General features: G+C 43.4%; 1 protein-coding gene across 3 annotated transcripts in view; it reads left to right on the top strand.

Moving 5' to 3' along the window:
* Window positions 1-12,891, top strand: part of DNAJC5 (DnaJ heat shock protein family (Hsp40) member C5) — a 34,686-nt gene that overhangs the window by 3,826 nt on the left and 17,969 nt on the right. The window lies entirely within an intron of this gene.

The following is a 12,891-nucleotide window of genomic DNA, read 5'->3' as shown; positions in this document are numbered from 1 at the left end:
TTGCCCTATGGTACCTACCAATGGGAGGCAAAAAAGAGATGATAGAGGGAAGGGGACCTGTTACGGGTTGAATTGCATCCCCCCAAAATGTGTGTCAACTTAGCTATGCTGTGGTTCCCAGTATTGTGTGATTGTCCACCAGTTTGTCAGCTGATATGATTTTCCTATGTGTTGTAAATCCTGCCTCTATGCAGGATTAAAGGCAGGACTCAATCTACAAGATTAGGTTGTGTCTTAAACCAATCTCTTTTGAGATATAAAAGAGAGACGTGAGCAGAGAGACATGGGGACCTCATACCACCAAGAAAGTCGTGCCAGGAGCAGAGCATGTCCTATGGGCTCAGGGTCCCTGTGCTGAGAAACTCCTAGTCCAGGGCAAGATTGATGGCAAGGACCTTCCTCCAGAGCTGACATAGAAAGTCTTCCCCTGGAGCTGACGCCTTGTATTTGGACTTTAAGTCTACTTGACTGTGAGAGAATAAACTTCTGTTTGTTGAAGCCATCCACTTGTGGCATTTCTGTTATAGCAGCACTAGGTAACTAAGACAGAGCCTCAGCAATTGCTATCTAAAAAAAAGATGCTGATAAACAATAATAGTGATACTTTATGAAAATACTGCCTCTAATCTGAGCAAGGGGACTGCTATGCCTTTGCTTTCGTGGCGCCAGGGCCCTCTCAGATAATGACACTGCCTGAAGAGGATTAGTAGCTGGTTCATTATCGGTCACTCGAAGTTCAACCTGGAAGATTTGAGGATTAGGTTCCTGAACAACCTTTAGTTCATGAACTTGACTTTGTCTCTTGCCACCATTTGCATTAACTTTGTTTGAGCACATTGTGTGTCAGTGAAAAAGTGTGTTTTTCTAAGTGTGTTCTGCCTTGGTTCTTTGGTATATGGCAGACATTTGATACATACAAGTCTTTGGGTATAAAAATTGTTTTAAATTTTAAGGGCTTTGCAGATATATTGATATTTAACATTTAAATTGCAGAAATGAATTGCAGCATCTTGTTCTCAAAAGAAAGAAGTATTTAGTGAGACCAGGTTTGGGGGAAAAGTCTATCTTGACAGGTCTCCTTTTCAGTACTGTGTATATAATAAAGTTCCCTTCATTCCAAAAGTATTTCCACATTTTATGTGTCTCAATGATTTTCTAAACTTTGTTTTATGGGAGAGAGCTTTGCTGTTTTTTTTTTTTTTTTTTTTTTCTGACATGTTAAACTAGACTAATATTTTTAAAATACAAAATCCTATGGGGCAGTTCTTCTCTGTCCTTTGGGGTCTCTATGAGTTGGAAGGAACTCGAGGGCAAGGAGTTTGGTTTTGTTTTTTTGGTGACACATTGTAAGTGCTCAGTGACTATTCCTTGAATATCTGAATATGCATGAACTTTGTTCAGCTTCATAGTTAATGTAATTTTATTGTCCTTTTAACTTTTCAGCGTTAAACATGCATGTTTACAAAATGAAATGTATGGAGTCATTTGGTGTCCTCATTGTTCTGTTCTGGGCAATTCTGTGCTGTTTGGTTATAAAATTGCCGTCCTGGCAAGTCAGAAGATTGGAATGTGGACTTGCCACCCCCAATCAACTGTGTCCCCACCCTTGGGAGCTCTTTCTGGGCTACAAAGACGAGTGTGACCAACTTTTGTCTCAGAGAGATCCTCCCTACCCTGTGCCTCTGCTTTGCACTGGCAGGAGTGGAAATGTCTTTGTATGAAACCACCAGGACCAAAATCTGCCATCTCCTTCTAACCCTGAAATGTTTCAGGACTTGGGGGTTGAAGTCAGAGCAGCTCCCTGTCAGACAATCATGGCTCAAACAGAGGTAAACGGGGTCCAAGGTGCCACAGCCACCAACTCCAGGGGGCTGGGCTAGGAGAATGAGGGGGAGGGCACTGGGGGGTGACATTGCCTTTTTTTTCCCCCATGATTAAGAAGGGATTAATCCCATAGCAAATGGTTAATTTTTGGGTAAGCAATCTCATCTCATTGTTCTTAATTAAATAGCAGTGCCTCTTTATCAAGAGAGATAAATAGTGAAAAGTAAGAATTCTGGGTCATAGAAGACAAACTAATTTTTGCCATGTATTATCAAATTTACATTCCCTCTGACATGGTGTTGAGATGTCTTCTTCCCTTCCCCCTCACAATAGGATTTAAGCTAGTTTGCTCGTGAGTATTCTCTTTCTATATATATTTTTCTTTTTTTCTTGATGACAAAACTTTTTTATTGTGTTAAAATATATATGACAAAACATTTTCCGTTTCAACATATGTTGTGTGTCCAATTCAGTGACATTATTTACGTTCATCATGTTGCGCAACCGTCACCACTACCCATTTCCAAAGTTTTTCATCACTTTTAACAGAAGCTCAGTGTCCCTTAAGCAATAACTCCCCCTTTCTCCCTCCCTCCTGCCTCTGTTAACCACTAATAAATTTTGGTATCTATATATTTGCTTATTCTAAATCTTTTCTATAAGTGGGATCATATATTTATCCTTTTGTGTCTGACTTATTTCATTCAGTACAATGTTTCCAGGGCTCATCCATGTTGTAGAATGTGAGCTTGATTTCCCTTTATGGCTAAGTAATAGTCCATCGTATGGATATACTACATTTTTTTAATGCATCTGTTGATGGGCATTTGGGTTGTTTCCACCTTTTGGCTGTTGTGCATAGTGCTGCAGTGAACACTGGTATACAGGTTTCTGTGTCCCCGCTTTCAGATCTTTTGGGTACATACCTAGAAGTGGAATTGCTGGGTTATATGGTAATTCTATGTTTAACTTTTTGAGGAACCACCAAACTTTTCCACAGTGGCTGTACCATTTTACATTCCTGCCAGCAAAGGATGAGGGTTCCAGTGTCTCCACGTCCTCACCAACACTTGTCATTTAGCACTTTATATTGTGATGTTCATTTAGCGTTTTATAGGGCTTGACATTAAAATCTGAGTTTTTTCTTTTCCCAATTGCAATAACATTTTGCTGAATTTCTCTTGATGTCTCCTTTAAAATAAGAAATTTTCGGTTGTAAATGGTCTTTCAAAAATGCATGAAACCAGTCAACATCTATTTTTTAAATTAACTGAAAAAGAAGTTGTGTTCCAGATCAAGGACTTTGCTTGCTGAGCTGTGTTCATCTTCTGCTTTGAACCATGAGACTCATCACATGTCAATTTTTTTTTAAAAAAAGCTTTTTTAAAAAATATAACCTAATCCAGTTTAATTTTGAGATGAAACTAAAAACTCTGTACTGTTTAAGGATGACTGTTATCTCCGAAGTATTTCTTAATGCATCTAAGCAAAGCCACCCTCTCTTTGCAGTGTGGTTTTCTCATGAAATTTCCTTGGAGGATTTCTTCCCCCCAGAAACAGCAGACACTCTGAAAACGATACCGTCTTCCTCCGGGTCAGGTGCTGTCAGGGTTCCTTCATGTGCATTATCTGCAGTCCCCAGGCAGCCTTGCGAGGTAGCTCTTACCCCATTTTATAGGTAAGGAAATGGAGAGTTTTGTATTTTCTCCAGTGTGAAGCTGTAGTACTGAAGAATAAACACACATAAACCTTATTATTAAAAGAATAATGCACTGAATGTATCCGTCTTAAAGTGCAGATTCTGTTGCTTTCCTTTTCTCTCGCAGCATCCAGCCAGTGGGGCAGTCCTGACTGGTGTGTTCGCAGCAGGGGTCTCCCTGTGTATGGTGTGGATGTGCACCTGCACGTTTCACTTGCCCTTACCTTTTTCTTTATAAGCTGTCTATGAAAATACTTTCAGATAAAGATAATTATAACGCACACATAACCTGAGGTGGCCTGGCCTGGAGGCCGCAGACCGTGTCCCATCCATCTGGCTCCTAACACTGTCTCCTCTCCTTCAGGCAAGTGGAGCGAGCTGCTGATAGGTGGTGGCGTAATCTGGAGCCTGCTGTAGTTTGTTGGAATATGCAGATATTCACAAGCTTTCCTGCTTTATAACTTTTACTGGTGGCCTCAGATGCTCACGGTGTAGAAGTGTGTGTGATGCTGCCAAACCGTGGACAGACAGGGTGTGCTGAGTGCTTCTTGGGCTGCTGCCCACTGGAGCCGGGCGGAGGGTCTTGGTCCTGTCCCGACCCCAGAATGACCACCGTGGACTGACATCTCTTCATCTGTGGTAGCCACGCGGTCCACATCTCAGTGAACAAGAGTTGAGTGAAGTCTTAACTAGCTAGATCCCAAACCTTCTCAAGCCTTAAGCAGCTGGTCTTCCTCTGTATCTTTTTAAAGGCAAATACCACAAGGCAAAAATGAATAAAGCATGGGTTTTTATGAAGGTAAGGAATACACCTTTTACACCTAAAGTGCTCTGCAATAAGTAATATTAAAACCCAGTGCTGTCGAGTGGATAATATTAGACAGTTTTAAAGGTGAGAGTTCACTGAGATATAACCGTGTGTGTGTCTTAATGAGCTGCCCTTCTGGAATCGGCCTTACTGCAGTCCAGTCTGCGCTGATAGGGGAGGTCATCTGAGCGACCAAGGTCATGGGCAAGTGAGGTAAAACAGCATCTGAGCTGCGCTGAGCTGCATGCTGCACTGCACCCAGAATATTCTGGTAAACAGCCCCAGTGACTTGTTCCTAACCCCGTGAAGACGCGATTGCCAGTGTTATTGCAGTTTAAGTCGTTTTATGAATTTATGTGTTGTTTGGAGTTGAGGGTTTGAATGTTGTGATTACCTCCTGATAGGCATCCATGAGTCCACTTCTTGTCCATGAGGCTACACAGCCCATGTTTTCCTCCTTGGTTGCTGGTTGTGTGGTGCCATTTCTGCCATAACGCAGGTTCTCATTTTGCCCCCATTCTCAGACAGGAAAGAGCTGGAGGGGCTGAGCATACAGGAGAGCCAGGGGAGGGGGTAGCTTGCAGGTAGCAGTTGGCATTATAACCAGAGTTACCTGTGACTTTGATATATCCTAAGACCTTAGGCATTGTGAGATTACAACAGCCAACCCCCTGTCTTTATTAATTCCATGGAAATCACTTTGCCCGAATTGTCTAGTTTCATGTGTAGATTGGGGGTGTGCGCAGGCATCCTGAAACATTCTGTTTTGGTGATGGCTCTACCTTAGAATCACTCTCTTTGGAAGTGTGTGTGCACCAGGGTCTGTAACTCCAGTGTTGTAAGGATGCCACCGCCACTCACATCTGTCAGCCATGCTCTGTTCTCAGGGCTTCCAGCCTGTTCTAGACTCCCTTTATATGGGAGACTTCAAAACCTTGTTCCACCTGGAACCCTTTCCCTCCTGTCCCACCAGGTAGGGCTGGGAGGACCTTTCAGGGGCGGGGCTGGGGGGCCAGAGCAGGGAGTGGTGGGTGCCAACTGGCCGTGAGTGGCACGTGTTGGGTGTTTGTTAGAGGACAGAAAGGCTGGGGTGGCCTCTCTACAAATTGGTCCAAGGGCACCTCTTTCTGAGTATTACATTTTTCTAAACGTACAATTCTTTTGGATTCTCCTTGTATTTAAACACATATCTGAGGTAATTTTTTTCAACTCTGATCTCCTTTTCCCTTTGAATTCTTATATTCTGTCAATTTACTGAAGAAAATTCATCTTATTTAATTTCTGGGCATGAGTCACTACTGGTGAATTAATTTTGCAGACACTTACTGGTGCACCGCCAGGCCCCAGGACAGTAGCTCAGTGCACAAGGTTAGAAAGGCTCCTGTCGTACAGTTTGGAAAACCCTGGGTCACTGGCAAGGCTGTGACCTGGGCTGAGGTGATTACATCTCAGGTGTCGTCTGTGAGCGTCTGTATAGGAATGCGTGGGTGCTTTCCCTGGGCCATGCCTAGTGCTGGGGGCTGTGGGGAGTGCTGGTCACTGTGTTGCTGTGTCTGCCCACAGCCCTTCCATTATCTGTCACGCTCCTTCCTGTGCGCTCACTTTTGATGTTTGGTAGCCTTGCGGGGTGGAGGGAGGCAAGGGGGTGCTGACCAACACCGGCAGTTCCTCCTTTATCTTTTCAGGTCTCAGCGTTGCTTTGAACGAAAGCAGGGAGGTAAGGCCTTTTTAGGGTTCTTATACATCCAGTGACTTTAGGAATTCTTTATGTCTTGAAGTTCAGCCTAGACTGAGGTAAAGGGCATGGAGCATCTTCTTTCCTCTCTTACGCCCTTCTGTGCTCGTTGACTCTTGTTGCCAATTCTTCAGTTCCATCCATGGAGTGTACTGGTTGGCCAGCCCCTCCTGTTCTACAGCCTGGTAGCTCCTTTATTTTGAAATAGGCTCAGAACAATGCACCCCAGCCTGTGTCTCAGCCTTCACTGTGTTCTTCAGCCCTCCCTCCCCCACCCCCAGTGTGCTCTAGATGCCAGAGGCAGCTGTTCCACCCTTACCTATTTGAGTATCCTTTGGAGTCTATTTTTACATGGTTCATCACTGATTTTAAATTAAGATTTCTTAAAAGAGTAGAAATGAGTTGTATTTAGAACTCCAGTTGTATTTCATTTTCAGTGTTTTTATTTTTATCAGTTTTCTTTTGTAGGGAGAAGGCTTATGAGGAAACGCGGTAGTGACTGTCCCACTCACCCCTGTCTCCCTATCTCCCGGGGTCTTGCTGGGGGTCAACACCATGTCGCAAGGTGTGTGGCTGTGCCTGTTCCCTGATTTGTCACCTAGCATTGTACCTGTGCCTGTCCCCACCTCCTGATGTTACTGTCACTTGCTCCTGGCCAGGTGTCACCTGTGTCCACCTGTGTGTCTTTACACAGCTGTGTCTCGTCCCATTGCTCCTCCTCCTCCGACTGTTCTTCTTTTACTTTTGCATTGTCAATGCTGAAAGCATTCATGTTTCGTTTTGCAACCATGAAGTCACTTGTCTGTAAGTTTATTGCTGAAGATCAATAAAAGGTTTGTGTGTGACTGTCGGCCTTCTGTGGGCTCTGGTTCCACAGCTTGTGCAGTGCTCCCAGATCTGCTGTGTGTGCCATCCTGTGGCCAGTCTGGGGCCTGGGTGGTGGTCTCTCCCATAGCACAGTTCTCAAAGCCCTTGCTGTGCAGTGTGGGGTCTAATTCACATGTGCACAGCTTGGAGGTGACTCTAGAACTTCATACTCAACCAGTGGAATTGCTCTTCTGAGCACCCTCCTCTCCCTGACCCCACCCACACCTTTGGGCTCCCTGGGGCCCCTGTCCTGTACCTTGGCCAGAAGCTGGGCTTTCCTCCCCTGTGTCCAGGGTCTGTGTCTGTATCCAGGACTGACCTGTGGGCAGAGGCAGAGAAGACAGAGTGGGGACTTACCCATTTTCTGGGACCAGAGCTCCTCTGTTCTGAGAGAATTCCCTCCTCAGTCCTAGGTATCTGCCTTCCTGTTGCCACCACAGTGGGTCACCTCGGGGCTGGGGTGGGAGATCATGGGAAGGAAGAAAACCCCAGGATGTGCCCCATCTCCCTGGCCCTTCAATATCCCTTCCCACGCCTGAAAGAGAGGCTATCGTAGCTCCATCCACACACAGTGTTCACCGAAGTTTTGCCCCTCTTGAGTCCAGGCTGGGCAGTACTGGAAGCAAGAACAAAAGCTGGGGACTCGCCGCTGGCTTGGGCCCTTCATGCCCGGGCTCCTGTTTGCCTGTACTGTTCCTTCCAGAGCCTTGGTTCTGTCTGGTCCTGCCTCTTTATTTTGTATTTGAGGGGTTAATTTTGAGAACAAAAAGTGTTACAGTAATAGCCTGCACCCATGCAGCAGTATGTCAGAGACAATCGTGGCCCTGCAGAGGCCTCACTTCCCTCAAAAGTTTCACAAGGGACCTTCATTTGTCCCTAGAGCAGGGTCACACACTGCTGCCTGCTAAACCGACCCACAGCCCGTTTCTATCAATCAAGCTGTGTGAAGCACAGCCACGCACCCTCCTGCTACAGCCACTCTGCTGGGTGGCTGGGCGTGGCCCTTTACGGAAAGTTTGCCAACCCTGGCCCAGAGTAAACAGTCCTTTGGAGAATAGCACCCAGATGTACTCAAGTGTAAAGCTTGGTGCTGACTTTGACCATGCCCAAACCTGCTGCTGTCCTGGTGCTGGACTGCTCTGCTTGATAGAATTGAACTGGCATGAACTGGCTGATTTACCACTCACTTGTCAGTCATTTTATTAAAATGGAAGTGCGGTAAGTCTCTCACATTCTCACATTTTCTTCTGACTTCATAAAAATTCCAAATGGCTTGAAGTTGGGTTGGTGGGAAGCCCTTGCTAAAGTGTTTTCTGGTTTTTAGGAAAAAGTGGGGTTGACTAGACCCTGCATCTAGGTTCCCACAGCCGAGACAGACAGACAGACCCTGTCCCAGGTGAACAGCTTCTTCTCCCACGGTGGTGAAAGGGCACTGCAAGTAGCCGTTTATTGGGGTTGGGGAGTGGCTGGTGTGCAGATTGGGTTTGCCATCATTTCCCTGTGTCCTCACAGTCCAATGGTGAAGGCGCATGACAGGCGCCTAATAAAGGTATCCAGGTTGTGCTAATCCCCACAGCTGAGTCCTTTTAAAAATAGTTGAGCACCTTTATAAATGTGCACTTGGAGTGACTCATTGAAAGTAGCCTTCTATTCCTCAAAAGAGTTAAACATAGAATCACCATATGACCCATCAGTTCCACTTCTGGGTATATACTCAAAAGAATTGAAATCAGGAACTCAGACAGAAACTTGGACACCAGTGTTCATTGCAGCACTAGTCACAAGAGACAAAAGGTGGAAGCAACCTAAATGTCCATCAACAGAGGAATGGATAAAGAAAATGTTGTGTATACACACAATGGAGTGTTTTTCAGCCATAAAGAGAAATGAAGTTCTGATACGTGTGTCTTGGAAACATCGTGCTGAGTGAAAGAAGCCAGACACAAAAGGACAAATATTTAATGATCCCACTCATATGAAACATCTAGAATAGACAAACGCATAGAGACAATAAACTAACGGTCACCGGGGGCTAGTGGGGAGTCACTGCCGGAGGGACACTGAGTTTCTGTTAAGATGAAAATACCTGGAAACAGGTAGTGGTGATGTTTGCACAGCTGGAGGTACTTAATGTCACTGAGTTGGACACATGAAATGTTTGAAACGGCAGATGTTCTGTTATACATATTTTACCACAAATTACAAATTTTTAAGCTGAAAAAAGAAATTAGTAAACTAAAAAAAAAAAATGTAGCCTCCTAAGAAGGGCAGAAGTACAGGTTGAAGCACTGCCCAGAGCAGCTGGGGTTTTTCTGTGACTGATCGTTTTGTCAGAATGACAGTGCTGTCATTTTTACAAAAATAATACATATTTATGAAAAGTTCAAACAATGCCGGAAAGTATAGAGAAGAACATAACACATCACCAAGAAATGGTGCACAGCAAGGAGCAAGTTCCAGGAACAACCAGGTTACCAGGGACTTAGCTCCCAAAGGTTCGTCGTCTCTTAAGTATTGGTTTCATTTTCCCTGGAACTTAGCAAGCAGGAAAATCAAGGTGGACTAAAGAAATTGCTGAGCTTGAGGTACCTTTTCCTCATCACAGGCCCCAGGTTTGGTGTTTTAGGCGGTGCTGACTCTGCCCCTGCTGGGAGGATGAACTTCACACAACCTTCTTTCCTGCTGTGCCTTCCTCGGGCTTGTGTTAGTTAGGGTTTGTAATGTCTGTGTTCTGTTGTATGCATGGTCCCCACCATCCCTTCTCTAGATTTGTGAGTTTTGGTGGGTGCGATGCTGCCTCATGCTTGTGTTCACTCTGTCTACTCCCTTTTGATCCATGTCTTAGCTGATCCAAGTAGTTTTTTCTAAAAGTCTTTGTTCCCTAAATTCTCGTACCACGTGAACATCTGTCTATTCCTTTACCTGTAAAGGAGAACTTAGCTTATTATTATTATTATTTGTTGTTGTTAGCTGACATCGAGTCAGCTCCCATACGTGGTGACCCCATGAACAATAAAATGAAATGCCGCCTGGTCCTGTGCCACCCCCACAATGGACTGCAGATCAGACCGTTGTGATCCATAGGATTTTTATTGGCTAATTTTTGATTTTCAGAAGTAGACCGCCAAGCCTTTCTTCCTTGTCCATCTTAGTCTGGAAGCTCCGCTGAAACCTGTTCAGCGTCACAGCAACATGCAGGCCTCTACTGGATGAGTGGTGGCTGTGCGTGAGGTGCATTGGCTGGGAATCGAACCTAGGTCTCCCCATGGAAGGTGAGAATTCTACCACTGAACCACCAGTGGCTCCCCTGATTATCGTGGTACGGGATGGAAGCGTTTAGACACTGCCTCACTGTCTCCTGGCACTGCATGGAAGGTGGTCAGGCTCGAGAAACAGAAGGCAAGTGTAGGAGGCTCAGAACACAGAACCAAATAAGTATTGGCTTTTGAAGTTTGGATATAATTACTAACATTTCAGTGAAACTAATTAGTTTAGTGTGGAAAGCTAGGGTGTGGAAAGTCTATAATCTGAACCTGTTAAGAAACATGTGATGAACTAAAGTGACCAGCTTCCCTAGTAATTAAACCGGGTATATGTTCATTTTTTACAATGGCTCTAAAGCTGGAGTTTTGGATATTCAGTGAGATCTGTGATATCTGGCATACTGACAGACGTTAAGTGGTACTGCTGAATTCGTAATTTAAAATGAGAAAGTTCCACAGGGGATTCTCTTTACTTAAATTAAGTAGCTAACTGCCTCTAGATATCTTCGATGTAGTTAGTTACTTTCATAGGACAGACATAAAAGTATTAACTATTGATATTTTTCTGTGGATGAACTCTAGAAACGAACTACCTACTTAGTAGGCATGGAGTAACTGAGAGAAGTCCCTGGGTGATGCAGATGGTTAATCTGTTCGGCTGCTAACTGAAAGCTGGAGGTTTGAGTCCACCCAGGGATGCCTTGGAAGAAAGACCTGGCAATGTACTTCGAACACATCAGCCATTAAAAACCCTATGGATTTAAGAACTATCTCTATGGGATCAAATTGATAACAGCAACTTGAAAGGATAGATAGGAACCTTAGAGGCCAGTCAGTTTATTATGTTAACGAGGGAGGAACAACTCAGACAAGGAGGGTGAGAATGGTCGCACGACTTGAATGTAATCAGTGTTGCTAAGTTGTACACGTAGGAACTTGATTTGGTGGGTGTTTTGCTGTGTATATTCTCAACAACAGCACCAAAAAAATAAATAAAATTTAGAAAAAAAAAAAAAAACCCTATGGGGCACAGTACTACTCGTGGGATCCCACGAGATGGCATTGAGTTGGACTTAGCAACCCTATAGTTACTCACAGTTGTTTTAAATCTGGTCTCTGCTGCCGGTACCAACGTGTACTTTGCTGACTGAGACTTATTTTAAATCGGGGAACTGGCTAAGCAACCTTGAATTGGTTCAGCGATTACCTGTCATTAATTGAAATTTAATTGAAATGTTTATTTTGGTGATAGTAGGTTTACATGCAGTTGTAAGAAATAATAGACATTTCGTCCAGTTTTCCCCAGTGGTAACATTCTGCAAAATTATAGTTTAATATCACAACCAGGATATTGACATTGATAAAATCCACCAATCTCGTTCAGATTTCTCCAGTTTTACCTTTGTGTGTGTACGCCTGTGTGTTAACTTTTGTACAGTTTTATCAGTTGTGTAGGTTCGTGTATTTACCACCAGAATCAAGCTACTGAGTAGTTTCAACCCTCATGTTGCCCTTTTATAATCACACCCATCTCCTTCCCAGCCCCCTGGCATCCACCAGTCTGTCTTCCATTTCTAAAATCTTGTCATTTCAAAATGTTACATAAATGGAATAATATAGTTATGTAATATTCTGGGATTGGCCTTTCACTCAGCATAATACTTTGGAGATTTATCCAGGTTGTTGCCTTTTTATTGCCGAGCTGTATTGTGTGGTAGGTATATAAGTACCAGTTTGTTTATTCCACTTTGGGGCTGTTACAGTTAAAGCTGCTATGAATATGAACATTTGTGTACAGGTTTTTGTGTGAACATGTATTTTCTTTTCTCTCAGGTAAATACCTAGGAGTGGAAGGACTGGATCTTACAGAATATGCATGCCAAACAATGTCCCAAAGTTTCCTGATTAAAGAACATTCTTTTCCCATGGAATGGTCTTGGTACCCTTGTCAAAAATCAGTTGACCACAGATGTATGGGTTAATTTCTGGACTTTCAGTTCTTGTCCGTTGTCTGTTTTTATGCCAACACCACAATGTGCTGGTTGCTGTAACTTTGTAGTAAGTTTTGAAACTTAGAAGTGTGAGTCTTCCAGCTTTGTTCTTCTTTTTTAAGATTGTTCTGGCTATTTGGGGTCCATGTTAATTTTAGGATCCACTTATCCATTTCTGCAAAAAAGGCCCTTGGAATTCTGATAGGAATTGCATTGAATCTGTAGATCAGTTTGGCGGTATTGCTGTCTTAAAAATGTTGTCTTCCAATCCGTGAACACAGGATGTCTTTCTATTCATTTAAAAACCAAAACCCATTGCCATCAAGTCAATTCCAACTCATAAGAACTGTATAGGGCAGAGTGGAACTGCTCCATAGAGTGTTCTTTAATTTCTTTCAACAGTATTTTAAAGCTTTTGGTATATAAATATCTCACATTATTTATTCACCTCCTTAAATTCGTTCCTAGTGTTGCATTCTTTTGGGTGCAATTTAAATGGAATTATTTTCTTCATTTTGTTCTCAGATTCTTCATTGTTAGTGTATAGAAATGCAATGGGTTTTTGTATGTGTATCTTGTATCCTGTGACTTTAATTTGTTTTTTAGCTTTAATAGCTTTTAGGTGGATTCTTTAGAATTTTCTATATCTAAGATATGTCATCTGCAAAGAGAGATAGTTTTACTTTTCCTCTTTGATTCGATTG

The sequence above is a fragment of the Elephas maximus genome, chromosome 25 (genome assembly GCF_024166365.1).
Source record: "Elephas maximus indicus isolate mEleMax1 chromosome 25, mEleMax1 primary haplotype, whole genome shotgun sequence".
NCBI classification, from domain to species: Eukaryota; Metazoa; Chordata; class Mammalia; order Proboscidea; family Elephantidae; genus Elephas; species Elephas maximus.
The sequence above is the reverse complement of the archived record's forward strand: the minus strand, read 5'-3'. Positions and strand labels throughout refer to the sequence as shown.